At 36.0% G+C, this 5393-nt stretch overlaps 1 non-coding gene across 1 annotated transcript; it reads right to left on the bottom strand.

The window, feature by feature from the left end:
* Positions 1-338: 338 nt before the first annotated feature.
* Positions 339-445, bottom strand: LOC128287749 (small nucleolar RNA R71). Its single transcript, XR_008278450.1, has one exon. It is a non-coding gene; the product is annotated as a small nucleolar RNA R71 (small nucleolar RNA).
* Positions 446-5393: the final 4948 nt, after the last annotated feature.

Here is a 5393-nt window from a genome sequence, read left to right as displayed (position 1 = left end):
ATGCTTGGTTTAAGTATATATTGAATGTGAATGATTGATAATTACTGAAATGAGTTATTATTTGATAAATGATTATTCTGAACTGAGTTACAAGTCCGGTAATGCCTCTTAACCTATTCTGGTGACGGTTACAGGTTAGGGGTGTTACAATGGAAGTGGGCGATTCTTTCAAGTTAGCAAGAGTACCCAAAGATGCATTATGATTGAAGCTATTCCCATATTCGCTAAGGGACAGAGCTCAATCCTGGTTGAACTCATTGCCACTAAATTCAATTTCCACATGGCAAGAGTTATCAGAAAGATTCCTCATAAAGTATTTCCCGTCTAGTAAGAATGCTAAGTTGAGGAACGAGATCAATACTTTCCAACAAATGGATGATGAGTTCTTGTATGAGGCATTGGAAAGGTACAAAGAATTATTACGGAAGTACCCTCATCACGGAATCCCATATTGCATCCAACTTGAGACGTTTTATAATGGTCTCAATGCCCACACGAGGATGGTAGTGGACACTTCTGCTAATGGTGTTATCCTTCCTAAGTCTTATAATGAGGCTTATGAAATCATTGAGAGGATTGCTAGCAACAATTATCAATGGCCAACCAATCAAGCAGCGTAAAAAAGACGAGCCACTGGAATACATAAAGTAGACACTCTTACTTCACTCGCGTCTCAGTTATCTTCAATATCCTCAATGCTTAAAATTTTTACCACTAATAGGTTTAATAGTTTCACAGCACAGCAACTGAACCAATTTGAAAATATAGCTTGTGTCTATTGTGGGGAAGGATATTTTTTTGAAGAATTTCCATCAAACCCAGAATCCGTGTATTACATGGGTAACCAAAACCAAAATCGAGGAAGGCAAGGATTGCAATCCAATTTCTATAACCCATCATGGCGAAACCACCCGAAATTTTCCTGGAGTAACCAATGAGCTAGAACCAGTAAGACTTACACCCAACCTAGACCGACCAACCACCTAGTTTCCCCTAACAAGTTCAGAAACCAACCCAAGTTGAACTGTCAAATAGCTTAGAGAACCTATTAAAGGCATACATGGAAAAAAATGACACCACTCTAGGGAATTTGGATAATCAAATGGGCCAGCTTGCAATTGAACTTAGAAACTGACCACAAGGTGCTTTACCTAATGATACGAAGAATATGAGAGATCCAGAAAAGGAGCATTGTAAAGCATTGAAATTAAGGAGCGGAAAGACATTAGAACCCAACACCGTCGATGTTTAAAAGGAGCCAACTGATGCTCAAGGCTCAGAGGAAGTTCAACCGAGTGCTGAAATTCCAATTTCACCGAAACCTAAATCTGTAAAATCCAATAACGTAACTTCTGAACTAGCTAATTCTGATAAACTAACAACTTCGTTAGATACAGAATTGCCACAGAAGGTGAATCAACTAGTTCTAGTAAAGAAGCCTCCACCACCCTACCCTCAAAAACTTTAGAAACAGAAGCAGGAAATTCAATTCAAGAAGTTCCTAAATGTACTCAAGCAACTTCATATCAACATCCCTTTGGTTGAAGCACTTGAACAAATGTCAAACTATGTCAAATTCATGAAAGATATCCTGTCTAAAAAATGAAGACTTGAAGTATTTGAGACGGTAGCCCTGACAAAGGAATACAGTGCATATCTTCAAGACAAACTACCCTCAAAGTTGAAGGATCTTGGATGTTTTACCATACCTTGCAACATTGTAGCAACATATTGTGGTAAGGCATTATGTGACCTGGGTGCGAATATTCACTTGATGCCCATGTCAATATTTAGGAAGTTAGGGATAGGTGAAGTTAGACCTACTACAGTTACACTTCAATTAGTAGATTGATCCTTAACACATCCAGAAGGAAAAATCAATGACGTATTAGTATGTGTAGACAAATTTATTTTTCCTACTGACTTGGTGGTTCTTGACTTTGAAGCAGACAAAGAAGTGCCAATCATCCTAGGATGGCCTTTTCTAGCAACCAGAAAGACCCTTATTGATGTGCAGAAGGGCCAGCTTACTATACGTGTTCTGGACGATCATGTAACATTTAATGTTTTTAAGTCTATGCGATTTTCTGACACAATTGATGATTATTTTGCAGCGTTCGATTTAAAGGAATTTGTAATATCCCGAATTAGGGCCTAATCAGAATAGTGGTTTCGTGACCACAAATTCGAGATAGAAATAATTATTTTATAATTATTTTGAGGTTTATGATATGATTGCATGATTGTGTGAAAATTTCGTGACAAAATTCTATGCATAAAGTGCTTAAGTTGAAATTAGGGACTAAATCGAATAATTTGCAAAAGTTGTATTCTAGAAGTTTTTAGTATGAAATTGCTTTGGAATATTAATGAGTAGGTCTTAAATAGAAATTTGACCAATTTCTAAAATTTTGGACAAAAATGGGCTTGTACATGAAAATTTTCAAAGAAATGTATTAAGGGTATTTTGGTCATTTTGTAATTAAAATTAATTAAAAGGGAAATTAAGGCCAAAATGTGTTCATCTTCTTCTTACCTTGGCCGAACCTTACCTCTCTCCATAGCTAGGGTTTCTTCAGCTTCCAAGCTTCATAGTAAGTGATTTCAAGCCCCGTTTTGAATGATTTTTATGTTTTTGGAATCCCGGTAGCTCGATTTAGCTTATGCTAGCAATAATTCAACCTAGGGTTCATATTTGGAAAAATACCCATAGGTGAAATTTGTGTATTTTGGTGTTTTATGATGGAATATGAGGTTTTAAATTATGCTAGACACTTGTGCTACTCGGTTTTAAGTGAACGAGTAAAAGGGCTTAATCGGTAAAAATACCTAATATTCATAAGTACATGTTAGAGTGTGAATTTGATGTTGCTATAGAAGGGAAAAATGATCAGCATGTCATAAAACATAAGAAAATAGGATGAGGTTTAATTTACGAGCCTTGGGGAAAAATGCAAATATGTGAAAGTTTAGAGGCAAAATGGTAATTTTTCCAAAGTTCGTACTAAGGGTTGCTTTGATGAATGTATGTATTAAATAAAATTTATTTGGTATTTTAGATCAAGAGAAACAAGATTCAAGTTGTGATCGAAGGAAAAACAAAGTTTACGAGGAATAGGCTCGATTGCTAATATTTTGTATCGAGGTAAGTTCATGTGTAAATAAAGTAACATAATTTTTATTTTAAGTGATTTAATGTTATTTATATGATATGATACTTATTATCATGAAATATTATGCTTTGTGAATTATTGTTTGGTAATATGCAAATTATGTGAACAACTTGATAAGTATGAGATGCTAGCAAATATCGGTTTCTATATTTCGAAGAAGGCGATCAAAATGTGTAATTGAGAAGAATCCCGTTTGAACCTTGGGAATAGATTAGGGTACAAGTGACATGTCACTAGGATGGTTGAGTTCCGAGCTCGTTGAGTTGAGTCGGAGTTCGTGAGATGTAACTAGGCATCCGAGCTCGTTGAGTTGAGTCAGAGTTCATTATGGATGCGAACGCTCGAGCTCGTTGAGTTGAGTCCGAGTTCGTTTATGGGCGGGTTACATGATAGCTTGACTACATAGATTTCAAAAGCTATTGAGCTTGTTTAGCTTTGAGTATATCACTTACGTGCACACTATCCGCATATCCGAAATTATATTCTGATGTGTTCAACGGGAGAATCATAAGAGAATAGGGAGAGTACTTAAAACGAAAGTGATTCGATGATAAACATGTTGAAGAAGTGAAAATGAACAGGTATGAGTTTAATCATTGGTTGAGAATTTGGTAAGACAAAATTATGGTAAGATAGTAAATTTTCTTATGACATGGGTGTCTTAATGATGTTTATGTTGGATTGCATGATCATGTTACTAGTTATTTTCATGTGACCTTACTAAGCATTAATGCTTACTCCCTCCTTTTCATTCATTGTAGTTTTGACAAGCCGGCTTGAGAATCGAGATAGGTCTCACACTATCCGAGGACCTAAATTGGTAAAATGGCTTGTATATTTTGAATGTGGCATGTATAGCACTATACTCACTTTGTGTAAATGATCATATGATATGGCTATAGTTATGGTTTGGTAAGAAAAGGGTTTGTAAATGATTAGCCATTGGAATGGCCAATCTAAATCATATTTGATGTCATGTATATTTAAAATGCTATTTAGTCCATGAAAATCTATAGTAAAGTAAAATTTGCTATAAAACAGAATATTGCCGCAGCGATGACTTGAATTTGGAAAATCACTAAAAATAGTAGAAATAGAATTAATTAATGAATTAAGTTCGTTAACACCTCGTGCTCGACTCTAGCAACGGTCTCGGGTACGGGGGCGTTACAAAATTAATCATGGAAAGGAAACTTAACTATGTTGAAAACCCATTGGAACAAATTTTGACATCAAATCCTCTAAATGATGAAGAGGAGGATGAATACTTAGGTTGCTAGAAGCTAATCAAAGGGGATTTAATCCGCAATCTCGTTTTGAATCTTTTGAGTTAGAGAATAGGGATTATACCCAACCCAAAGCATCAATCGAGGAGCCACCTAAATTAGAACTCAAGGTACTTCCTTCACATTTAAAATGTGTTTATTTAGGTAACGCTTCTACTTTTCCTGTGATTGTTTCAGTGACATTAACCATTGAGTAAGAAGAGAAATTCAACCTAGTATTGAAACAATTCAAGAAGGCTATCGGATGGAACATAACTGATATTCGCAGTATTAACATGTTTGTATGCATGCAAAAGATCATCTTGGAAGATAGAGAAAAAGGGATGATTGATGGACAACAAAGACTGAACCCCATCATGAAAGACGTGGTAAAAAAGGAAATCATCAAGTGGTTAGATGCGGGTATAATTTACCGCATCTCAGACAATTCGTGGGTGAGTCTAGTCTAATGCGTGCCAAAGAAATGAGGTATTAAAGTCATTGAAAATGATAACAATGAGTTGATACCAATTAGAACAGTTACGGGATGGAGAATTTGCATCGGTTACCGAAAACTAAACAAGGCGACTAGGAAGGATCACTTTCCTTTGCCGTTCTTGGACCAGATGCTGGATAGACTTGCGAGGCGAGACTATTACTATTTTCTCGATGGATACTCGGGCTATAATAAGATTATAATAGCACTGGAAGATCAACATAAGATAACATTCACCTGCCCATATGGTACATTTGCATTTAGACGCATGCCATTTGGTTTATGTAATGCATCTGCTACATTTCAAAGATGTATGATGTCTATTTTTACTGATATGGTTGAGAAATACTTAGAAGTCTTTATGGATGATTTTTCAATATTCGGAGATACATATGATGATTGCTGTAATGCCCCCACGCCCAAAACCGTCGCCGGAGTCGAGCTTGAGGAGTTACCGAA

The sequence above is a fragment of the Gossypium arboreum genome, chromosome 13 (genome assembly GCF_025698485.1).
Source record: "Gossypium arboreum isolate Shixiya-1 chromosome 13, ASM2569848v2, whole genome shotgun sequence".
NCBI classification, from domain to species: domain Eukaryota; kingdom Viridiplantae; phylum Streptophyta; class Magnoliopsida; order Malvales; family Malvaceae; genus Gossypium; species Gossypium arboreum.
The sequence above is the reverse complement of the archived record's forward strand: the minus strand, read 5'-3'. Positions and strand labels throughout refer to the sequence as shown.